We start from the raw sequence: 26,263 nt of genomic DNA on the forward strand, positions 1-26,263 counted from the left end.
ACACAGAAACCTGTACACAAATGTACAGAACAGCATTATCCATAATAGCCAAGAAATGGGAGCAACCCAAATGTCCATCAGCTGGCGAAGGGATAAACACAATGTGGCCTATCCACTCAGGCCCATAAAGGATTGGAGCTGGCACAAGCACAGCCATGGATAAACCCGGAAAACATTATGCAAAGTAAAAGAAGCCAGTCACCAAAGGCCACAAGTTGCATGATTCCATTTGTATACGTCATGCAGTGAGCAAATGTCTACAGTGAGCAAATCCAGAGGGACAGGAAATCGATTGGTGTTTCCGGGGTCTGGGTGGAGGAGAGGGTTGAGAATAATTGCTGACAAGAACAGAGTTTCGTTCTGGGATTAGAGCATGGCAATGAGTCTACAATACTGTACATATACGAAAAACCTCCAAGTTGTTTCTTAAGAAGTTGATTTGTTGTTCCAGGAAAGCATAGTCAGATACACAAGTACTGCCAGAGCCCCCAGAATAGGGATTATTTGTAAGACTTTAAAAATAGATCACCCATGCCCAAAGTATTATTTGATAGGATATCATCTTTAACTAAAGCATACATATATCCAGTCTTTGCTTCCCATAAATTAAGGTTGTTTTACATGTTAACAGTAAACATATTAACTACTAAGAAGGCACAAACCTCAAGGACACACATGCATATACTGGTAGGTGTATCCATAAACATCAATGCACATAAATGTGCCGGAATTTCCTGAAAGAACGGACCTCTCATTCCTCAATACCTGTCTCCCAACGTGCCCGTCTCACCCTCGGGTGGCCCCTCACCTCTCCAGGGCCACCTGCCTTCTGTGTTAAGCCTGGGCCAGCCAGCCAGCCTGGGTCAATCTGGGCCTCGCTGCTCACTTGTTTTATTATTGTAAACAATGCCCTAACTCTCTGTGCCTCGGTTTCCCTTTACAACAGGGATGACAAGGGTTCCTGGGCTTATTGCAAGGATTAAGTTAACACATGTGAAGTGCTCAGAGAATGCTTGGCCTGTAGTAGATACTTTATGTGTTTCTAAATAAAAACAGTCATTGAAACCCTGTTGCCCCGGCCTGCCAACCTTACTTGTATACGCTTTCCTTCTTCCCGGCACATCCTTTCTCCGTGTCAGCTCCTCTCCTCTCTTCCCTCAGCACTTTGTTCAGCTGCCACCTCAGCAGCCCTGATTATTCTGCCCCACGCCTTTGTTGCTCGCTTCTGTTTGTAGCATGTATCACCTAGGTCAGTGGTTCCCAACGTGGGGCACATGCCCCACAGGAAGGCAATTTGATTTTGAAGGGGGGCGATTTGAGAAAGAGTTATTAACAGCAAATTTTTTGCATTTCTTATGGTTCTAGGGCAGGGGTGGGCAAATTTTTTGACTCGACGGCCACAATGGGTTCTTAAACTGGACCGGAGGGCCGGAACAAAAGCATGGATGGAGTGTTTGTGTGAACTAATATAAATTCAAAGTAAACATCATTACATAAAAGCGTACGGTCTTTTTTTTTTTTTTAGTTTATTCATTTCAAACGGGGCCTCATATACAGTATATAAATATCTATTGTGACATATTATGCATTTCAGTTCTCTGTTATATGTTTTAAAACTTCATTTGCTATTTTTTCATATCACTTCATATTATTATTTTTTAACAATTTCTGGGTTATTTCTTCCTCAGTACTTCAACTGTCCTGTTTGTTGTTCTTTTATTTTTCTCCTTCATGGATGCCATGTTCTTTGGAAGGTTGTTTAGACCAAGTTAGTGGCCTTTAGGCTTCCTCCACATGAATCGGAGTTCACTTTTTTGAATAATAAGAGCTGTATGTCACAGGAGGGCATCAGGATTTCAGAGATGCCTAAGCAGGGCTCGGCCAAAAAAAGGTTGGGAACCACTGACCTATGATCATGTGCTTATGCATCTTGTTTGTGACCCATCAGCTCCAACCAGAAGGCAGGGCTCTTCCCTGTCTGTCTGCTACTCAACCCTAAGCACTGGGCCATGGCTGTGGCAGAGAAGGCAGCCCCCTGTGGTTTCTGAATGAACAGACAGGGGCTACTTCTGGGCCCAGGGGCACTGGGGGTGAGGGTGGGAGTGAAATGGACCTTTCACTGACTACCCTTCTGCACCACTTTCTATTTTACCACGCACGTAAGTTCTTTTCACAGCAAGGTGAAGTGAGAAATAAAATAGTGGAAATAAAAGTGGAGGTGGACCTGAGGTTGAAGCGGGCAGCATAACACAGGAAGACTTCAGGTACTCGTGACCAGAGAAGGGACTACAGGGGTGGGCAAACGTTTTGACTCGAGGGCCACAATGGGTTCTTAAACTGGACCAGAGGGCCGGAACAAAAGCATGGATGGAGTGTTTGTGTGAACTAATATAAATTCAAAGTAAACATCATTACATAAAAGGGTACGGTCTTTTTTTTTTTTTTAGTTTTATTCATTTCAAACGGGCCGCATCCGGCCCGCGGGCCGTAGTTTGCCCATGGCTGGCTAGAAGAAAGGCCACCTTTAGACATCACTCCTGAGAAAAAGTGGAATGAGTCCTCGGAAATGGCACCCAGCCCTGGTGTTGAAGCACAGCGTGTACACAGGTCAGCAAGGAGCCTTAAGAAGACTCCTTTCGTGTTGTGCAATTTGTGTCCTGTGCCTATGGGCACAATGAGAAATTTTTCCATGGCAAAACGCCTATTTCCAGGCACAGTAAACAGAAGTGTTTGCGCAGGGCGGTTTGCCCACTTCCACCACTGCAGCGTGGACAGGCGGGTGGCCTCGGGGCCTGGGCGTCCTTGGGCAGACACAGAGGATCTGTGTCCAAGCCGCCTGCACACAGCAGCCTTCCTCATTCCCTACCGGGCCCTCTGGAATCCTGATAAAGACGACAGGATCCCACATAAGAGAACAGGACTTCAAATGGGTTGTTCTGTAAACTTATCCCAACTAGTTTGGAGTAAAACTCTGCTCTAGGTTTCTTTGGGAGTCCGCCCCCTGCCCCCCGCCCCCAACCTCTCTTTTCAGTATCTCCCTTTCCTTCCTCATGCTCTCTCCTGTTAGAACAACTGATGATGAGTCACTAGCACCCTAGGACGGCGGATCTCAACCTGTGGGTCGCGACCCCTTTGGGGGTCGAACGACCCTTTCACGCGGGTCGCCTAAGACCATCGGAAAACACATATATAATTACATATTGTTTTTGTGATTCATCACTATGCTTTAATTATGTTCGATTTGTAACAATGAAAATACATCCTGCATATCAGATATTTACATTATGATTCATAACAGTAGCAAAATTACAGTTATGAAGTAGCAATGAAAATAATTTTATGGTTGGGGGTCATCACAACATGAGGAACTGTATTAAAGGGTCGCGGCATTAGGAAGGTTGAGAACCACTGCCCTAGGATAATATATTACCTCTTCTACACGTTTTTGCCTTTAAAAAATGGCTAATAGGAAAGAATTGATGATGATGTTGATAATGATAATAATGATGATGATGACCATCACAGCTGAGGGTAGCAGTTATTGTTTATTGAATTTTCTGTGTGTCAGGTATTCTACTAAACAGGGATGCAATTTATCTTTTTTTTTTTTTTTTAAATATATTTTACCGATTTTTCACAGAGAGGAAGGGAGAGAGACAGAGAGCCAGAAACATCGATGAGAGAGAGACATCGATCAGCTGCCCCCTGCACATCCCCCACTGGGGACGCGCCCGCAACCCAGGCACATGCCCTTGACCGGAATCGAACCCGGGACCTCTCAGTCCGCAGGCCGACGCTCCATCCACCGAGCCAAACCGGCTTCGGCGGGATGCAATTTATCTTATTTGATCTGCCAATAATCTAATGAGATAGATATTATCATACCCATGTTATCGGTGAGGAATGAAAAGTCACATAGCAAATGGTAGATGAGGGGTTTTGAAGAACTGTCTCTAAAATTTTTTACTCTAAGAAATAGTATCAAATTATTTAAATAAATGAATTTATAAGGTGGAAACTTTTTTTTACTTTTTAAACTGTTACATTTATTTCCTCCCCCCAAAAGAAAGGAAGAAAGAAAGAAAGAAAGAAAGAAAGAAAGAAAGAAAGAAAGGAAATGTATTCTTCTCTAAAAGCATGTTTTGCTTCAAATCTGTACTAATCTTTTCCTTCTACTAGGTTATAAGTTTCCTTGAGTGCATGTTATATTGTCATAAGGTGGAAACTTTAACCTTGTAGAGAGAGAGTTGGGGAGAGTCAGTCACAGCAACCTTCAGTAGCAATGAAATTGACCATCGAAGCTTGAAACTTCAAAACAAACCACTGTGTCTAATGACTGTCTAGGTTCAATCCTGACTGACATGCATGAAATTACCTGGGGCAAGTCACATGACCTCTACTGCTTGAGATTATTGTTAAATTTAGTGAGATCATGCCAAGAAAGTGCTTGCAATGGTGTGTGTGCAGATGCTGTACACTTTGGTTGCTATAAGTTCCTATTTTTAGAACAATTTATTTCTAGCTTCTAAATAACAGAAGTGCTCTTTCATCAGATTTTATAATGTAGCTATTGATCCATTTTCTATAGGTTTTCATTGAAAAGGTAACATAACAATAAAATTTCCAAGGGAAACACCCCAAATCCAATTTCCCTAACAACGTTTATTTTTTACTTTTGTATATAGCCTTTAAGTTTTGTTAATAACGCTAAGAAGTTACATGAAGAGGACACTATTGAGTCATTTGGGATTTTTATCTCACTCATCACAAATCAACTGTAGGGCCTCAGGGAAGTCACAGTTTGCCTTAGTTTCTCAGAAGATAAAGTGAAGAGGAAGAAGCAGATGATCTCTAAGATCTCTCTAGTGCAGTGTTCTCAACCTTGGCTGCACATTAGAACCACCTGGGAATCTTTTTAAAATCCTGATTTCTGGGCCTCATCCTTCAGAAATTCTGTTTCTTTGTTACTAATGTTGTGGCCTCACCCCATAACAAAGAAACAGGATTTCCGGAGAATGAGGCCCAGAAATCAGGATTTTAAAACGATTCCCAGGTGGTTCTAATGTGCAGCCAAGGTTGAGAACCACTGCTCTAGTTTAAGATCTCTCTAGTTTTGACAGTCCGTGATTTCTATCTATAATCTACTCTCTTTGTTGCTTTCATGATAGTTAAGATACATGGAAGAAATGTTTGCAAAATTAGTGATCATTTATGTCCAGGAAATAAAGTTTCATATAATGAGGTCTGCAACTGCAAGGTTATAATGAAAACCCCCAAGAGTTTCAAAAGTAGCTACCAAATTACCAAAAAGCTATAAAAGTTAATGTCTTAATACATTCATGATATATATGTTTGCAACGGAAGTATTGGCAATTCCATTAATTATAAGTCATGCATTTAGTTTGAGAGGCCATTCTAATCTATGTTGATATGCAGTTATTTGTTCAGAATGTAAACACAAAAATGTTCCTTCAGTGTAGTTTTCCCATGTGGTATTCTCAATTTTTAAAGTTTCTCTACAAGAATTAGCAGGAGGGGAAAACACAGAAAAGGAGGAAAAGGAGGGACTTTACCTGACGTAGTTCATATTGGCAGAAATGTGTCAAGGTAAATGTCCAAAATGTCCGTAACGATGAAATGGATGAAGCAGTCACTCTCCTGCACGGCCGCTTGGCCTGTAACCTGTCATTACCTTTCTAGAGGCGATTGGACCATACTAATCAAGAGCTTAAACATGTTCCTACCCTCTGACCAGGTGATCTCACTGATAGGAATGTGTACTAAAAAAATAATAAGTGCACAATGCTTTGTTGCAGTATTACATATAATGTTGCAGTATTACATATAACTGTAAAGATTTGGAAATAACCTAAGTACCCAGAAATAGAAGAATGGCTAAGCAACTGATGTTGCACAGAGTATATTAAATATGTGTATATATGAATATATACACATTTATCATATATGTGTATATGTGTGTGGCATCTTTCCTGACTCAGTCAGATCATTGCATAGGGTGCTTATTGCTACTGGCTTAGTCACTGTTTCTAAGTCTTTTTAGTGAACAGAAGAGACAGGAAATATATCTATACATACACATATGCATCATAAGTTTATGTCACTAACTTCTAATTCAAATGCAGAACATCAGGGTTTTTAACCTCTTCTCTTTTTCATCTATATTTTCTTCCTTCCAAGCTGAGGATCCTGATTCTCCAGGACACGGAGCATGATAGAATTAGAATATCCCATAATTGATATTTGCTTCTCCCATATTCCCCACAATAGCAATAGCAACACTACCACCAACAATATGATGACCAAAAACTGTTAAAAAGTGGTTTGCAGTTCTTTTTGTTTTTAGGGTATATCCCACTACATGTGGGATGATCTTGAAATGATTTAAAATAATTCTCTGTATGCCACCATGTGGATACACAATTAGGCTTTTAAAAAATATTAGAAGTTGCATTTTAAAATTAGTATTTTTATAATTATGTAATATATTTATATGATTCCAAAGTCAGATCTATAAAACAAGGTAAATTCAAAGAAGTCTAATTTCTATCACCATCCCTTCCACTTCTTTTCTTTCTACCTCTTATAGGTAACTATTGTTTTGTGATGTATATCCTTCCATTGTTTGTTCTTTATCATAAGCATATATATATATGTGTGTGTGTGAGTGTGTGTGTATATATATACATTCATATATGTGTGGATATAAATGTATGTAAATATATACTTACTAGAGGCCCGGTGCACAAAAATTTGTGCACTCGGGGGAAGGGGGGTCCCTCAGCCCGGCCTGTGCCCTCTCGCAGTCTGGGCCCCCTCGGGAGATAACAACCTGCTGGCTTAGGCCTGCTCCCGGGTGGCAGAGGGCAGGCCTAATCCCTAGGTGCAGCCCCTGGTCGGGCTCAGAGCAGGGCGTATTGGGGAGTTGGGGCACCGCCACCTGTCACACACAGAGCTACAGGGTGATCGGGGGGTTTGGGCGCTGCCCCCTGTCACGCTGATCCCGGTGCCGGGAGGCCTCTCGGCTCCGCTGATCCCGGTGCTGGGAGACATATTACCCTTTTACTATATAGAATAGAGGCCTGGTGCATGGGTGGGGGCCGGCTGGGTTTCCCTGAAGGGGGTCCTGGATCAGGGTGGGGGTCCCCACTGGGGTGCCTGGCCAGTCTGGGTGTGGGGCTGAGGGCTGTTTTCAGGCTGGGACTGAAGCTCCCAACCGCTCCTTTTGTTCTTTTTTTTTTTATTCTGGGCCCGCTTTAGCTCTGAGGCCTCGGCTGCTGAAAACAGGTTTCTGGCCTTTGTTTACCGTCTGTATTTGATACAATGTTGTGGTCTGGCTGGCTGAAGCCCATATAGTTACTTAGAGTTGCAGCTGAGAGGCCGGCAAGTCAGGCGGGGAACGTTGGAGTCCTCCGTCACTGAAGCAAGCAAGCCTCCCTGTTCGCATCAGCTGCCTGGCTGCTGGCCACCATCTTGGCTGCCAGTTTATTTGCACATTTTGCTGATTAGCCAATGGGAATGGTAGCGGTCGTATGCCAATTACCATGTTTCTCTTTTATTAGTGTAGATATCCATTCTTACATAAATTATAGTATCCTGGACTACTTTTCTCTCCATTGCGGTTTTACTTGCAATATAACCTAGAGATCAACCATATAAGTATATCTGAAGATTCTTAATCCTATCTAATAAAAGGGTAATATGCAAATTAACCATCACTCTGTCACAAAGATGGCAGTGCCCATAGCCACAAGATGGCAGCACCCAGTCCTCTCAGCCCTGCCAGAGTCCCCCAGTCCCGGGAAGGGGGGGGCAGCTGCTGAGAGCAGGCACGGAGCAGGCGAGGGGGGACAGGGGGGGATAGGGGATGCTTGTGTCATCGCCTGGTGATGACGCAAGCATTCTGTGCCCGGCCGCAGATGGGCCTCTGGGCCCCTGAGAGCCTGTGGGCAGTGGGCACAGAGTGGCCAGGCCCCACAGAGAGCTACTAGTGCACGGATTCGTGCACAGGGCTACTAGTTCATATATAACTGCACAGAACTCTACTGTGTAGCTGTACCATACTTTGTTCAATCAGTCCTCTGTTAATAGATATGTGGTTGTTTCCAGTCTGTGGCTGATATAGTTTCTATCCTATGGTTTGGTATTATATTTATATGTACTTAAATCTTAAATATAAATAGACATTTTACTGTGTGTAACTATATAAGATGAGCCTGGACCATCTTATCATACCAAATAGCAGGGAAGCTATCAAAGACTACTAGGGTCATGTCAAAAGAATTCAGGAGCCAATTTGAAGAGGCTACCATGGGCCTATTACAGATAATTTCAGCATTAGTAAGAATAATAAATAAGACCTATTGCATTAAAATATTTCAATTAATGAGCTGAAAGGATAATTAAGAAAACAAAAGCAAAGTAACAAAACACCTTTGGGCACCTTTGGCACATGCCAGAAAATCAACTCAAGGAATAATAGGATTAACATATCACTATTTTACAATCCTTAATAGACTAATAAACCTAGATAATATCATAAAAGAAGATATTATTACACATTATGCACTTCCCAATGACAAAACACACTGTGAACCAGTCTTGCAAAAAAAGAGAAATCTGAATCTGATAAAGCTAATAGATAGTTTTAAGAAACACAGAAGACAGAAAAACATGTTAAACTATATATATATGGTTTATATATACACATGTAGCTTCTATACAGTATATAAAAACTATATACAGTATATTAGAGTAGAAACCTGTTTATGTGTTTAAAAAGATTTAACAGGTATATCTACCAAGCTCATTACTGTATGTGAATCTTATTTGGATCCTTTTTCAAACAAACCATAATATAATTTATAGCATTTATGTGGTAAGTAAAAATTTGAAAGAGGCTGAATATTTCATCTTATTGAAGTATTAATATTAATTAGTTCAGATGTAATAATAGTTATGTTTTTAAGAGTTCTTATCTTTTACAGAACCATATTGAAATATTTATGGTAAGATGACACAATTTCTGGAATTTGCTTTAAAATAAGTTGAGTGGGGAAGAGGAAGGTAGTATTGATGGGTTTGCCATCACAGGTTGATGGCTACATGGATTCATCATGCTCCCTGTCTACTTTTGTCTGTGTCTTAAATTTTCTATAATAAAATATTAATATTTATATATAATGAGCATGTGTGTGTGTGTGTATGTGTGTGTGTGTGTGTAAACACCCAGTATAAGGAAATACAACAAAATGTTAATGGTGATTATCTCTGGGTGATAGAATTATGAATGATTTGGTGATTTTTATCTTCTTGTTTTTACTCTACTGTATTTCTATATCTTTTGGACTACACATATATTCCTTTTTTTATGAGCCTTTTCTGAACTAGAGAGTCCTCAAAAGATTCCAGGGTGGCCTGAGATTCCACATTTCTTTTTTTAAATTTAAAAACAATTTTTATTTCCCTTCCCTCACCCCTCCCCTTTGGCAACCATTAGCTTGTTCTCTATATCTATGGGCCTGTTTCTGTTTTGTTTTGTTTATTCATTTACTTTGGGGGTTTTTAGATCCCACATTTAAGTGGAATCATATTCTTTTTAAAAAAATACATATTTTTATTGAGTTCAGAGAGGAAGGGAGAGGGAGAGAGAGATAGAAACATCAAGGATGAGAGAGAATCATTGATTGACTGTCTTCTGCCCCACACTGGAGATCGAGCCCACAACCCGGGCATGTGCCTGACTCAGAATCAAACCGTGACCTTCAGGTTCATAGGTTGATGCTCAACCACTGAGCCACATCAGTTGGGCTGGAATCATATTCTTTATAACCAGGAAAAATTATTTAAAAAGAAAAACCTTTTAGCTGTTTAACAATACCATTTTCACAATTCAACTAGAATTCACTTCTGACACAGTGAACAAAATTACTTTGTATGCTTTAAATATAATTGGGCAAGGCAAATTATTTAATATTTAATTATATTTAGTTTTGCTTAGGTGCAGATACTAGTTCATGAAACTGGAACTCTAAAGCAAAGTTTGAGGCTTGGAAATTTTGCCATTCAGTGTAATAGAATAATCTTAAAATTATAGCTTAGGAGTAAACAGTTAATTCTGTTTCTCCTCCTTACATAACACAAAAACAACGGATCCAGTTTGGCACACATTTTCTCCTCCAAAGTCACCTTTGTACTAAAATTCAGCACCTCAGGTTTCGGTCAAATAACTTGTAGAAAAGACAAGGTTTCTTAACACAATTTTCTTGTAATTTTACTACAGTGTTAGTTCCTGGCAACTTGGGCGAGTCCTTTTTTCAGTTAACTGGGTCGGATGAATGCTTCTGTCTCTCTAATATGCAGAGAGAGCAAGGAGTTTAAATAACTCTCTTTGTATCACTGAAATAAATGCAAGGCCATGACAGTAGATGCAATTAAAGAAAAAAAATAGTTAATGGGTATTTTTAGCATATTAATAGTTAATACTGGTACTGCAGGGTTTGTCATTCAATTATGAGAAAATTAGTCCTTTAAGGTCAGGAAAAACATAAAACCAAGTTATAAAAACATGTCTCCCTGCCCTCCCCCATTGATTTTTAGAGAGAGTGGGAGAAAGAGGGGGCGGGGAGAAAGAGAGAGAGAAACATCAATGTGAGGGAGACACATTGATTGGTTGCCTCCTGAATACGCCTGATGGAGCCAGGGAATCGAACCAACAACCCTCTGGTATACAGGCTGATGCTCTAACCATTGAGCACCACCAGCCTCAATGTGCTTCCTATCGCAGTCACAATGGCAAAAAAAGTACTGTATGTTTTATAATTACATATAGTAATTATGTCATCATGGGAATTATCTTTAATCAGATAACCATCCCGTCTTCATTTATTTTGAAATAAAGACATTTCATTTATCCAATTTTCCTTCTGTGTTCACATGCAATTTTCTCCTAAAGAAACCGTAGTCAGCTGTTGTTGTGAAATATATGAGCAGACTATCATAAAAGTAACATTTTGTTCTGAATGTAGACTTTAAAACAAAGTTATTGATATATGTAGTTATTCGTTTGGAAGTGACATTTTTTAATTTAAAAAAATGGCTGAAGGCAGATAATGATTTGGGTCCATTTGAGAGTCCATGGATTGTTATATACTTCCCGTAAATTCAATACCCACTTGCAACGATATGCCAGGCTTTGGCCAAGTATTTTCACCTACAGTCTCAATTATTGATTACAAACAATAACCCCGAGAAATAGTTATTTTGGAGAGAGGTTAAGGTGCTTGTTCAAGTCACACAATTATCTAGTTGATTGCAAATCTTGTGTCCCCACTTTGGTATATGAGCATTGATGATTGAGAGCGTGTGTAGAAGTCCTTGGTGCCTAACCAGCTTTGCACCAGAAAGTACGTGAAGTCAGTTCAAAGGCAGACAATCATCCATTAAATTGTAAAGTCGGGGCTCTCTGTCTCCCCTACACACTGGATGTACTCGAGTGCAATGTGCTTCCTATCGCAGCCACAATGGCACAGCTGGGAGGGAGCCTCTCTCATCAAGGAGAAGGGACAGTCAATCTGCTCTTCACAGCAGCGAAGCAGAGCTAGCTTTCTGCCTTGATCTTTTAACAAAGTGTATAGAAGGTTCGGACACCTTTAGGCCTGCGCATAAACAGTGTTTCGATTTGGTGACCAGCAAACAAAAAGTCAACCTGAGAAAGTTGATTCTTGACATATTTCCACCAAGGGTCACTTGTTTCATCCCGGCGGACTCAAAGCTAGGAATTAAAAACCCCAACTTTAGTAAATTATATGTTTGAAATACGGAGAGTTCTAATTAGACGTACATCCCAAATGCCAGTAGAGCCCACTCTATTCATTTACTCATAACTTCATGAAAAACTGTTTGTTTGGGATGTGGTTTCTAAAAAGCAATTTACCTTCAGGCTGAGTTAAAGACTGGAACATGTGAGAAAAGAGTTTTCCAGCTTTTGTTGACTCAGTAATGGAAAGGAAAAATATGTTTATAAGAATTTGGCTGCTTGGTAACTCAAAAATAATTGATCTAAGAAACTTGAAACTTCACATGTTTAATGCTAAGCCCAGTTATAAATCCCAAACATAAATTTTCCAATGCATACCCTTGTTCTAGCTTCTAATGCTACAGACTCGTTCTGATGGGCATCAACTGGACATCAAATCATTACGTATTCCTATAAAGTTGTGCTAGAAGTGACTACTGGAATATTTTACTTGTGGAGACGTAAATACAGTTACACAATACTTTGGAAGTAGACTTAAACTAAAGGATCTCAAACATAAATAGGAACAACAAAAATAAAACATGACTAACTCTCCTGCCACCTTCAAAACAAATGTTTCCAAGGACCTGAAGCCAAGAAAACAGAAATCCATAAACACAAAGGCCACGATAATCAGTTGAATCTACTGGGTCTCTATACATGGACAAAATTCTAAAAACCAAACAAAACCAAAAACCCCCACCTGCTCTGAAGGAAAGAAGGCCAAAGAACATTGACCTTTTCTGCCTCTCCGCCTACCACAGAAACCCCAGCTTGCAGTTGATTTTTAAATGCCCGGATCTCCAACATTTATGGGAGGTGGATGTCTTAAAAAAGCAGTAGGTTTGATCGCATAGGTCATGTCCACATCAGCTGAAGTTGTAACTGCTGAGGGAAGGGTAATCCAGTTCATTCATTTGAATACCAGTTCTTTCTGAGATCTGCCACAGAGCCAATGCAGCTTCATTATTAAGACACAGTAATATTCGATTGAGCTATTTTTCAATCCAAGAATTTTTATTACGGAGAGAAAGCTGGGACAATTTAAGCAATTCTGTGCCTCGTTTCTCCTTTTCTGTATCTCTGTTCTTGCTTATATATAAGGTATTGAATTTAACTTGTTTCATTCTTAATGTTTTACATCTTGTTTTCTTCTTTTAGAAAAATTTAAACTAGATTTTAAAAGGCCTCTGGGCAAGTGTTGGTGGCTTGTTCCCATGAGTAACAAATCATAGTCCCCGGAGCCCAGACCGCTGATCTGGAGAACAACAGGCCACGTTCTGGCTGCCCCGAGAAACCCTGCTTACACAACTGGCGTGTCAGCCAGATTTTACCGGTGCCCCTCCCAATCACTTCCAGGGATGCCCCACCCACGCACTCTCTCCTTGTACCCACACACACACCCCATTTCTTTTCATCTGGGTACAATATTGCTAAAGAGCAAGGTCACTGGAGAGGAAGCTGAATTTGGAGTCAGAATCTAAGTGTGAGCTCCGCCTCTTCAGGGCACAAGTTAAAGGCAATGTAATGCAGTGGGTAAATGTGTGCCTGTTAAAGCCACTCTCTAGCTATGGGACTCTAGGCAAGTTACTTAAATCTCGTGCCTTGGTTCTCTCATTTGTAAAATGGTGATGATATCAATAACAACCTCACTGAATTGTTGTGAAGATTAAATGTCTTAACAGAGCTTAGCACAGAGCCTCAGGTATCCTAAGCACTCAGTAAATGTCTGCAATTATTACCCCTAGCTGCATGACCTCGGGGAATTCACCTAACCTCTCCTTCTGTACAAAAAGGGGTCACAACTTCCCATGGTCATAAACTCATATAATGCATGTGGCAGTCATTCCAAAAACGTAATCAAGTATTAAACAACTCTTTCAACTAAGTAGAATAAGTTCCTTTCTGCTCTATGCTTCTATAATACTTAAATCATGCCCATACAGACCTCTCTCTCTCTCTCTCTCTCTCTCTCTCTCTCTCTCACCTGTTATAGCACTTGTCACATTGTATCATTAGAATTTGTTAACTTGTCCATCTCCCCCACTAACGCTGCATCTTCTGATTCACCTCTTCACCCTCAGCACATTGCACATACCTGGTACAGGACAGGTACTCAATAAATGTTTGTTTAAATGAATGTTGTCCAAACGCCTGAGCAGGAATTCTCATGGCTTTTGCCAAGAATGATGGATTATCACTTTCTGCCAAGGGTCCTCAGTAGATCACCCCAAAAGGTAATTGTTTCTCCTTGGCCTCAACATAATTGAGATTCTGTCATTTCAAATGCAGCTTGTGTAGTTGCATCCACTCCTTCTTTCTACTTAATACATAATCACTGAGCACGTATTGTGTGCCAGGTCCTATGCTGGGCTCCACATAGTGTATGTACCACAAGTGGCAAATGCCCAGGCTAATTTAATTCTCACATACTGTATTGGAGGGACCTACTTACTTATAGAATTATTTACAACTAGAGATTATAAGCTCCTTGGTTTGATTACTACAAACAGAACTTCAGGGTGGGAACAAATGGTGTTTTAGAAGTGGGAGCCCTTTACAGCATAATAAAGGTCAGGGATCTAACTGCCTAAATTCAAATTCTTGCTCTGTTTTTACAAAGTGTAAGAACTTGGACAAGTTACCTAACCTCTTTAAACCTCACTTTTCTCATACATAAGATGGAGCTAGTAGGATTGACGTGAGCATTAAAAATAGCAACCCACATTAATTACTTTTTATAGTACCTGCCAAGTAATAAGCACTCATGTGCTTGCTATTGTGATGAACACAATCCAAACACCCCAGTGTTTGAACTTCCATCACAAGTGTATTCAGTGAGTAGGGTGTGAATGAATGCCCAGCTTCTGCTTGGATACCACCACGGCCAGGGAACTTACAACCTCTAGAAATTGTCCAGTTGACTGTTGGGAAAATCTAATTGTTGAATATTCTAGTGGGTTATGATATACATGCTTACACCTTTCACTCATGGGTCCTTGATCTGTCATTTGGGATTACTCAGAAGAAATCTACTCTCTCCTCTGCAGGATGGCGCTGGCTATCACCCTCCTCCTCACACTTCCACACACAGACTTAGCTCTTTTAATAGTCCCTGATAGGACACTGATTACCAGATCCCTTGTTATCCCTTTTTAATCTTGAAAAACCTTTCACTTATCAATGTCTCCCTTAAAGGCTGAAGATCAGAATTCATAAAACAGAACAAATGTGGCCTGATTACCAGTGAGCACTAGAGAAACTTTCCTACTTGAACACTATATTTCTATTAACACAACAAAAGATTGATTTTTTTTGTAAGTTCCATCACACTGTGCTGATTCATCCTTTACTCATAATCAGTAGGAGATTAAACCTTCCTACGTGAGCAATTGTAGGCCATCTCACCCTCTACCTGTACTTGTATAATTAAATTTTTGGATCTTTGAGTACTTTGTATTTGTCCCCATTGACTTTATAATGAAACTAGATACCCGGTGCATGAAATTCATGCATGGATAGGGTCCCTAGGCCTGGCCGGTGATTAGGGCCAATTGGGGCCTTCCGGCTGCCAGTCAGGGCCTCCCTTCCCTGGCTGCTGGCTGCTGGCCTGGGCCTTCCTTTGTTCCATGCTGCCCCTGGTGGTCAGCGCACATCATAGTGAGCAATCGCACTCCGCTCTCTCAGTCGAACTCCCGGGGGACACTTTGCATATTAGCCTTTTATATGTATAGATGTGATTCATTATGACACTTTGCAGGGGAGGGGAATCCAGATTGTATCATCCAACTTATTTGTTATTCTTCCTAGTTGTGTGTCATCTCTAGACGTGTTCAGCATGCCATCAATGCTATCATCTTCATCATCAATAAAACATTAAGGGCGACGAGGCTGCAAACCAGACTTGTACAGATCCCTGGAGATCTAGATGTGCATCAGCCACTTCAAAATTATAAAAAGACATCATTTTTTTTAATCAACAAATATTTATTGAGTGCCTACTATGTACCAAATGCTAAGCACATAGTGGTAAACACACACACACACACACACACACACACACACACACACTCCCTGACTCATGAAGCTTACATTCTAGTAGAAGAGATAAAGAATAAACAAATAAGCCCTAGCTGGTTTGGGTAAGTGGATAGAGCATCGGCCTGTGGACCAGAAGGTCCAGGGTTCGATTCTGGTCAAGGACACATGCATGGGTTGCGGGCTTGATCCCCAGCAGTGGGCATGCAGGAGGCAGTCCATCAATGATTCTCTCTCATCACTGATGTTTCTATCTAACTTTCCCTCCCCATTCCTCTCTGAAGTCAATAAAAATATTTTTTTAAATAAATAAATAAGAAGATCAATACATAATGCTAAGGTGTTTTTTTTTTTAATGAAAAACTAAAGCAGATAAGGGGCTAGAGAAAGTTAATTGTGGGGGTGGATTGTGGGGCTGTTCATAGACAGTACGGATAATGCAGAGCTGTTTTGAAGTTTGATTGCCCTGCTCATGTCTTGCATTCTGAGCATGCATCTGGCCCAGAAGGTGTCCCAGAGTGGGCAGCAAGTCTTTCTGATTCCTCAAAACTCATTTTTCTCTATGTGTAGTTATACTGGGGAAAAATCGAGATTAATGATGAAGAATTTAAATAGTCATGAAATAAGAAAATTCAAAAGGACATAATTCCTCAAGAGACTTCACATTTCTTCACATGCATAGGATATTCAAACCTTGTGAGACCAGTGAGGCTAGCAGGGAAGCAGTCACACCTCCCCGATGAGGACTCGAGAGAGAGAATTTTAGAATTTTGTTATGCAAGTATACTATATGGTTGGAGATTAAATAATAGAGGAAAAAGCAGAAAAACTAACTCTTACCTTATTCCAAGCCCCATGTTCTCAAGTATGGACTGTGTTATGAGTCCAATCGTTTATGGAGAGTCAAGAGGATGGAGTGCTTGGGTGGCCCCAGCCTCGGCTCCCAGGGCCTGGACACTGGCTTCTGGAAAAGAAGCCCATAAGGGACCGATTTGAAATCTACCTCTATCAGCTACTCTCTGCTCACGATTCTAACATTAATAAATTCTTCTTAATATCTTTAATCTTCTAGTCCTTTTCATGTTAGAGAGACTTGTTAAATCTTTGTTTAGTAAAATCTTAATTGCACCCTATGATTGGAAATTGATTTTGTATTCTCACAATAAGACTTTTTCCAATTACAGTTGACATTCAATATTATTTTATATTAGTTTCAGGTGCACAGCATAGTGGTTAACCACTTACATAATTTACAAAGTGATCCCCCCAATAAGTCTAGTGCCCACTGGGAGTCATATAGTTATTACAATATTATTGATTATATTCCCTTTGCTGTACTTTGTATCCCCGTGACTATTTTGTGACCACCAATTTTTACTTCTGAATCCTTCAGCTTTTTCATCCAGCTTCCCCAACCCATCCCCCATCTGGCAACCATCAGTTTGTTCTTTGCACCTATGAGTCTGTTTCTGTTTTGTTTCTTTATTTTGCTTTTTAGATTCCACATGTAAGTGAAATTATATGGTACTCGTCTTTCTCTGACTAACTTATTTCACTCAGCATAACACTCTCCAGGTCCATGTTGTTGCAAATGATAAGATTTCATTCATTTTTATGGTTGAGTAATATTCCATTGTATAACATGTACCACATCTTCTTTATCCAGTCATCTACTGATGGGCACTTAGGTTGCTTCCATGTAGTGACAGTTTTAACATTTATATTCATTCATCTCCACTGAGCATCTATTTTGTACCAAATGCTTTGTTGGTGTTAGGAATGCAAAGGTGAATGGGGAAAGTATGGTCCCTGCTTACAGGGACCTTACAGTAGCCAGAAAGGCAGCTCTGAGAAAGCAGTGTGTTATGAAGAGAAAAGCACCCAGAGCTCTAAGAGGGTCACCTAACCCAAACTCTGGGGGGATTGGAAGTGAGTGCCTTCTACACGAAGATTTACAAAGTGTGACGGAGTCTGTCCAGGAGCGAGGGGAAGCAGGTCTCTTTCCGTGGATGCAAGTTCCGAAGGGGACAGATGCATGCTGTGCGTGCCGAGCACCTGAGCACTGAAAACTGTCCGGCACAGCTGCGGCAGAGCGGTCAGACATGGGCCAGGAAAGTCCGTGGGACCAAATTACTCATAACCTTACAAGCCACGTGACAGAGGAGGAAGATTCTACTGAAACTGTGATTGCTAGAATGTTTGAGTTTTAAAGGGAAGGAAGACAAGACTGCTGCTCAGATTTTTGACTTGAACAGCTGTGTGGACAATGCTATCACTGAGACAGCGAAAATACAAATACAAAACAGAGGAGATTTGGGGGAGAATGGGACAAGTTCAGCCCTGGTCATGTTTGGTTCCTGGGGAATATTTTCAGGGTAGCAGTAGGCAGTTTGATCTAAAAGTCTGAGGATACAGGTTTAGGAATCACCAGTACGTAACAGGCAACAATAGAATCCAAAGGGATGAAGGAGATGCCCTGGGTGAATGTTGGGGGAGAGGGTGGGGCCCGGGAGAGAACCCAGAGGAACACCAAAGCTTAAAGGTGGGCAGAGAAAGGATCCCCGGAAGAGAGAGTGAGACGGGCAGCCGGAAGGTTAGGAGGGAAACCAGGAATATGAGGCATCACAGAGGACAAGAGAAAGCACGTTTCCAGCAGACTGTGGTCAACAAAGGCAGGTGCTGTCAAGAAATCAGATGAGAAAAAGACGGAGAAGTGCCATGGATGAGCACCTCCTGGCCAGAAGCAGGGCCAGTGGAGGCAGATGCCAGGCCATAGTGAGTTGAACAAATGGAACCAGTGAACGTAGACAACTGTTTTTAAAAGTTTGCCTTAAAAGTGGAAGATACAATCCCTGGGTTTTCTTCTCAATGGTGGGGAAATGGGGCCACTGTGAAGGCTCCCTCACCGCCTTTCCATTAGCTCACCTGACCACAAGGCAATGCTCTTGGGAGGGGTGGCCTGGGTGATGGACAGGCATCTCACAACCAGTGCAGGATGCGGCTAAAACTGTGGAGTAAGCTAGGTCTGCCTTTCGTGCTCTCTTCTTAAGGCTTCTTCCACCCACATCCCTTCACTAGATCCCTCAGGTCCACGCAGGCTCCCTGGACCTAAGGCCCATGAGGTGCGTGAATGGGCACCTGAGCAGCCCACCGATGAAATGACCGTCACAGGTGAAACCTGGTCAGAAGCACTTGTTGCGTTGTCACTGTCGCTCACCTATTGCCGTAGCTCATGCATTGGGCCAGTTACAGGGAGGGGGAAGGAGTTTGGTCACCTTGGAGAGGGGAGCAGGCAGCTGGCCCCACAGCTGGCCAGACAACTATCCAGTCAGGCAGGGGTTCTCTGTGAGCAAAATCCGGAAGCCAAAATAAATGGGTCAGGTGGAAAACAGATGACCACAAGTGCAAGTAATGCTGAAGGTTAGTCCTCAGGACTGAAGGTGAGCCAAGACGTAAGGGATGGACACTGTAAGGGGTCCGGCCGACGGGGAGGAGCTGGGACAGTCCAAGTGCAGGGGCCAAGAACTAGAAATGGGCTGACGCTGTTATACATGCACAGAGGCCAGGTGCAATTATGCTGGCCAGGGGTGTATATCCCACCAGCTCTGTATCCTGAATCCTTTCACGGTACTGTTTTCGCTCTCATGCCTTCATCACAGAAAGTAAAGTTTCTGGCATTCACAACAACCTTATTTTCACAAGCCCTCTCCTGCCTTCATAACAGAAGATAGCACGGAAGCGTCAGCAGCAACTCATTGAAAGGCTTCCCAAGCTTAAGAACCAGGAGTTGAGGTGAAGGCCTGACTGACAGTGTTCATTTAGGCTCTGAGCCAATCACACAACTAGCTGCATGGCTTGATTAGTTGAAACATTATTTCTTACTTGTAATCATTCCAGGATATTTATGTTCTCCAAAATGCATGCTATGACTGAACTGACAGGCGTAGCCGTCTTCAGTTTGTGATTAGAGCACAAAGAGGAGATAGAGGATAGTGGTAAACATCATAGATAAATACAATCATTTTGCCTTGTGCGTGGACTAGCTAAGCTGCACAAACTGAGTTTACAGCTGAAGTTTTTTTTGTGTGTGTGTTTTTTTCATTTCACTCAAGTCAATAATCATTTACCCACTGGATAGTCCTTGAAGGGGAGTTTCCATCTAATTCTCATTTAACGAGATCGAAAAGGAAAAACTAAATAATAATACCTCATTTGTGTATAGTGCTTAGCTTTCAAAGAAGACATCATAACCCATTTTCTACGATCTAATTTACAGTAACAACACTTTTATAATGTGAATACTAGTAAGGGCTATCATCATTTTACAAATTTGCATGAAAGAAACTGAGGCATGTGGGAATAAAATAACTGGTTCAATGTAACTTCCATTTTAGAAATATAATAGCTGTTGGTTTTCTTTCTTTCCTTCCTTTTTTTTTTTTTTTTTTTTTTACAATGAAGCCATGCTTTAGATAAACCTGTCTATTAAGGTATATCTTACCCTTAAATTCTAAAATGAAAAAACTTTGCTTAAGAGAAATAACTAAAACCAAAATGTTCATGTGCTCAACAAATCTAGATCAAAAGCAATTAATTCCTATCCCTGAACTCTGATGTTAATCAGCACCATTCTCATCATCTCGTGCCACACATGTTATCAGCCGATGTGTGTATCACTCTCCTCTTCTTATGCATTATGTATGCTGCCGAGGTCTCATCATCTCAATAGGATTTGGAAAGTACCATTAGATGCATAAAATCTGCATATATGTAAAGTCATTGACACTTTTATGCTTGTATTAGCTTCCATTTGAGGGTTAACATTTTTCTGATCTTTTCATATACCCATTCACTTCATTCATTCATTCATTCATTCACTCACTCATTCATTCACTCATTCACACTCTTAAGCATTCATGCATCTACTCAACAAACATTGCTTGTGTGCCCAAAATGCACAACACTATTCTTGAAGCTAAAGATAAAAATAGGAAGAAGACAAAATCATTGACTTCAGGAAACTCACAGTTGAATGAGGGAGCCAGAGGAGAAAACAACTGTAGCTCCGTGTGGGTAGGTGTGGAGATGGAGCCCACGGGTAAATGGTCTGGGGAGCAAGGAGAGAGGATTGGCCTCTGTCGGAGAGTGTGAGGAAGACCTAGAGAAGGTGTTCCTAGATCTGAGCATGCTAGGAAGAAGGGCAGTTGTGTATTTCAGGCATCAATGCGCCTTTTGAAACTGTATTTGAGGAATGTCACAGCACACAATCAAACAGCACACAATCAAAGGCAGGGTCTGGTCTACCCAAGGTCTGTATTCTTTATATTTCATAACTGTTCTATTCTAGGGGATGACAGGTAAGTGTTCATCCTACCCATTTATCAAATAAAGGTGATCACTTAGCCTATCTCTGTTATTATTTCAGTATAAAAATTTTATATAGAAATTCTTCCAAATACAACATTTTCAAATGCAGTGTGTTGGATGGATCCAATTTATCCTGTTCACCTCTTTCTAACCATTCATACTTGGTGCTGCACAGACTCAAAATAATGAGAACCAGCCTTATAGGCTTCTTAGCATCCCCACAAACTAGCAAGAGATGTTTGGAAATAGGTTCTGAAAATCCTCCACCAAGTCCCTGAAGGGACAGCTCTTCCCTGAAGCCTCTGAGAAGTTCTGCATGAAGGCCTTTAGGAAGTGGGTCCCAGGATAAAATGCAACTGCTAGAGAACTCATACAGAACTTTCTCCCAGACTAACCCTACTGCCTTGAAATTCTTTTAATTCCCTTGTCTCTTAAGAAAAGCTTTGCGCCCTGGCCAGGTAGCTCAGTTGGTTAGTGAGTCATCCAGATATGCCAAGGTTGCAGGTTTGATCCCTGGTCAGGGTACATGCAAGAAGTAACCAATGAACGCATAAACAAGTGGAACAACAAATCAATGTTTCTCTCTCCCTTCCTCTCTCTCTTTCTAAAGTCAATTTAAAAAAAAAAGTTTGCATCACTAAATCCCGATTGCTATCTGGAAAAATTTCAGAGTTCAAAATTCTAATATTTCAAAATAGCTCACCTGTTTTGGTTCCTGACTAATTATGAAATCCTAAGACATCATATCTTTTCTTCTTTTATGCTCTCATTTAATTAATTAATTAATTAATTAAAAAATCTTTATTGTTGAAAGTATTACATAGGTCCTCCTTTTCCTCCCATTAACCTCTTCCAGCCTGCTCCCATCCTCCCTCACCCTTGCCACTCCCAGGCCCTCACCACCCCATTGTCTATGTCCACGGGATATGCATATATGCATACAAGTTCATTGGTTGATCTCTTCCCACCCACCCTCCCCTGTCTTCCCCCTGAGGTTAAGACATTATTTCTTCAATTGTCCAATACTTCACCCATTCAAGAAACATCAACATTCTCATTACTGACTCTCCTGAAGCCACTCCAATCAGCTTTATGCTCCACCCCGTGACTTCACTGAAAACACACCTGTGAAGGTTGCAATGACCTCTATGTTGTCAAATCCAATGGTCAATTATCCATCCTCATCTTACTGCCCTTTCAGCAGCTTCGTGGCACCAATGGTCACTCCCTTCTTGTTGAAACATTTTCCTCATTTGGCTACTTCATACCACACGGCTTCTCTCCTACCTCATTGTCTGTTCCTTTTACGTCTCTTTTGCTGGGTCCTTTCTGATTTCTGAATGTTGGGGGCCCTCTTGGGCATGGCCATCTACGATTGCCCACCCAGTCCATTGCTTTAAATATCATATCTCTTGCCCCGAAGTCTGACTTGGAAGCTGAAGAAGATTCTTTCCTGAAGTGCTGAATATGGATTGGGCCCGTAGGAGGAGATGAGTTGGCCAAGGGGAGAAGATTCTTAGGGGAATAAGATGAGAAAAAGCACAAAGGTATGAAAAGGCCAACTGTGTTCAAAGAAAAGAGGGAAAATCTGGTGCAGGCTAAAAATGACTGGCAAGGTAAGTTACAACCATATTGAAGGGAACCTTGATTTACAGCTAAGGTAGTAAGTAATTATAAGATAGTAAGTAATTATAAGAGACTAGAGGCCCAGCGAAATGGACTCGGTGCACGGATTTGTCCAGGGATGTCTGACTCCATCTCGCCCAGTCCCAGTTGGAGCCAATCAGAGCCAGGGAGGGGCCGCTGGAGGGCTCCAGGGCATGTCCAGCCCAACTCACCCAGTCCTGCTCAGCTAGACCCCAGCAGCAAGCTAACCTAAGGGTCAGAGCGTCTGGCCCCTGTCGTCAGTGTGCATCATAGCGACTGGTCAAATGGTCACACTGTTGGACACTTAGCATGTCAGGCTTTTATTATATAAGATTCTTAAATAGGAGGGAGTTGTGATCACATATTAAAAAAAATAAAACTTTTGCAGCAGGCTGAACTGGACTAAGGGGAGACTCCAGCGAGGAAACCCACCTAGAAGGCCACTGTAACAGACTGAGGAAGAGATTAAGGTCTGAATCACCATAGCAGCAGTGGGATGAAAAGTAGTCCAAGGGAGATTTAGAAGTAGCACTGATGACATCTTCTATATATATAAAAGCCTAAGTGACCATTCAACCGTTTGACCATTAGAACAGTAGTTATGATGTGCACTGACCACCGGGGGCAGATGCTCAATGCACAGGCATGGAAACATGGAACAGATTGATGAATCTCAGAGGGAAGGGTGGAGGGGGGAGGGGGGAAGAGATTAACCAAAGATCTTAGATGCATACTGGAGGTCCAGTGCAGGGATTGGGCCTGCAAGGATCAGGCCAAAACCGGCAGCTGGTTTGCAAGAGTCCTGGATTTTCAAGAATCCTGGATTGCAAGAGTCCCAAGGTCCTGGATTGCAAGAGGGCGCAGGCCAGGCCAAGGGACCCCACTGGTGCACGAATCCGTGCACCAGGCTTCTAGTAGTTATTGATTAGACAGGGGTCTGGGAGTAAGGGAGAAAGATAAGGTGGAAGTGTAATGACATTAACTAAGATCAACAGGGAAGATGAGTAGCCAGCCTATTATGGTTATAGGAGATCTAGGTGTGCATGAAAGACAGGGCTGCAGGTCAGGAGAGACGTTTGGACTGAATACAGAGGTTCAGAAGTCAGTGCCTAGTGGTAGCTAAGTGCTCAGAATGGGTGGGATATCCTGAGGAGGGCAAACCGTGAGAAGAACGCCAAGAACAAGACCCTGGGAAAAAGCACGCAGGCGGCTGTCAGAGGAGGAAGAGTCAGGGGAGGAGACTGGGCAAGAGCAGTCAGAGAGGTAGCAGGAGACAGGGGCAGAGTGAGGTCTGAAAGTGAAAGGAGACGAGACCTTCAAAGAAGACATGGCCAGCACTTCTCCCTGGAGTAGGATGAGTGATAAGATTGGGTTTGGTCATTAAGTCTGAAGAGCACTATTTCTAGAGTTGGAAATCAGGCAGGAATGGATTGAGGGAAGACTCCTCTTTGAAGTTTGGCTATGGGAAATGCAGGTAATAGCTTGGAAGAAGGTGGGGTTGGGCAACGTGTCAGCATTGTTTTTAATGAGATGAGGGTCTTTAAGACAACACCTAGCTTTTGCTCAAACATCTCTTGGGAGCTTACTACCCCACAAGACAACGGTGTTGCATTTTTGAATAACAACTGAACATCTTATTCAGTTCAACATATATTTGTTGAGTATCTGCTATGTCTGAAGCATTGGGCTTGGCATTTCAGTGCCTAAAATGATATGCAAGACACATTTATATTTTGGTTTTTCATTTATTGGCCAAAACTCTGCTTCCCTCTAACCACAGTTCTCTATCCTCTATCCCATAGTTCTTACACAATATAAGAATCTCTTCCATTTAGCAGCCCTTCAGCTAACTGAAGATGTTTTTCAGCTACTTCTAGGGTTTTCTCACTTATTTAACTTTTGTGAAATAATCCAATCTTTATGTACTAGTATGTATACCTGCATGTATGTATGTGTATATTTTGTTATTAGCTGGCTGCTCTCCTCTGAAGATCCATAGCCTAGTCTGTTCCTTTTACAATGTGGCCCTCAGAATTAATCACAATTCTCATCTGGAACAAGCAGTGCACACACCAGTAGGAGCATTCTCACCCTTTTCCGGGACACAGTTCTTCTGTTTACGCCATCTGAGACTGTATGAGTGTTCTGACAGTAAATACCACTGACTCATGGTGCTTCACAATCAACCCAGATCTTCAGACCTTTTGCACTTGAAATGTTGACTCGATCTCCCACTTCTTTATTTATAACATTGACTTTTTAAAGCTAATTGCAGGATTTCTCATTTTCTCCCACTAAATACTATGTTTACATTTGATTTTTATTGGCCAATAGTGAAGACAATAAGGTCTTGGGAGTCAGACAGATGTAAATTAAACAGTATTTGATTTTGTTATGTAGCCCAGTGACCTTGGACACATCAGGATCTCTTCCCAGCTCAACGTGCTTATCAGTGAAAATAGAGATAATCATATTTACATTACAAAGTGTAATGACATTAAAGGAGGCTTAAAGGAGGGCAGCACAGTACGTACTAGTAATACGTTAGGAGAGCTCACTAAATGTTGCTTTTCTTGCCTTCCTTTTCTTCTGTTCTCTCCGCTTTGTATTCTTAGCAGAAATATGGGTTTTACATCATTACTAAGGATCAATACACCTTCCTTTTAATAAAAGAGGAAAAAAAACCAAGTTGAGCAGAACAGGAGCCAAGGGCCACGTTAGTATAATAGTTAAACATATGGGCTCTTAAACAGACTTTCTGTAACAAATCTCACCTTTCCTCCTTACGAGCTGTTTAATCAGAAGCAAGTTCATTAGCCATCCTGAGCCTTGGTTTTCTCGTCTATAAAATGGGGATGGTAACAGTGCCTGTTTCTGTTGGGGAAGATTAACTGAAGTGACAGAAAGTACTTTTGCAGAGAACTTTGCATATCACGAGTACTCAATAGGTGAGAAGGTATTATCACCACTAGAAACCTCCAGGTAAACAATGCTCTTTTAATCCACACTTTTGGGTATAATCATTTCCTCTACTAAAAATTCTGTATAATATCCTGTTCCATGTTCCACTATTTACATACAAGGATCCCATGAAAACCTCTGTCCAATGTCAGGATTGAGCAACATGTCTGTAATCTTTCAAACCAGCTACAGGATCTTGGGCAAGTCATATCTCTGGCCTCAGCTCAGCTTCAGTGAAAAGGGAATAATAATAATAATAGTCAGAGCCTGGGGTGAGGATCACATGCTGTAGGGCGTATGGGGGACAAGGAGGATGAGTGTAGTTTGGAAGGACTTACGCGAACCCATGCTGCCTCCTGTTGATACCAACTCTGTTTTCCTAAGTAAATTAAGCTTGTCAGTGTGGGTTCTGGAACCCACCATTTCCTTTCCCAA

At 41.5% G+C, this 26,263-nt stretch overlaps 1 protein-coding gene across 3 annotated transcripts in view; it reads right to left on the reverse strand.

The window, feature by feature from the left end:
• The window catches only part of MKLN1 (muskelin 1), a 346,320-nt gene that overhangs the window by 305,486 nt on the left and 14,571 nt on the right, over positions 1-26,263 (reverse strand). The window contains exons 2-3 of one of the 3 annotated variants that reach the window (XM_015567031.1): positions 19,071-19,196; positions 16,694-16,817 (exon numbers count right to left, since the gene is read on the reverse strand). The exons of 1 other annotated variant lie outside the window; for it this stretch is intronic. The gene's annotated coding sequence lies outside the window, so the exon portion shown is untranslated. The remainder of the gene's footprint in view (positions 1-16,693; positions 16,818-19,070; positions 19,197-26,263) is intronic. One more of the 3 variants, XM_006752701.2, reaches the window with a different exon arrangement.

This window comes from Myotis davidii, unplaced genomic scaffold (assembly GCF_000327345.1).
Source record: "Myotis davidii unplaced genomic scaffold, ASM32734v1 scaffold1290, whole genome shotgun sequence".
Classification (NCBI taxonomy): Eukaryota; Metazoa; Chordata; class Mammalia; order Chiroptera; family Vespertilionidae; genus Myotis; species Myotis davidii.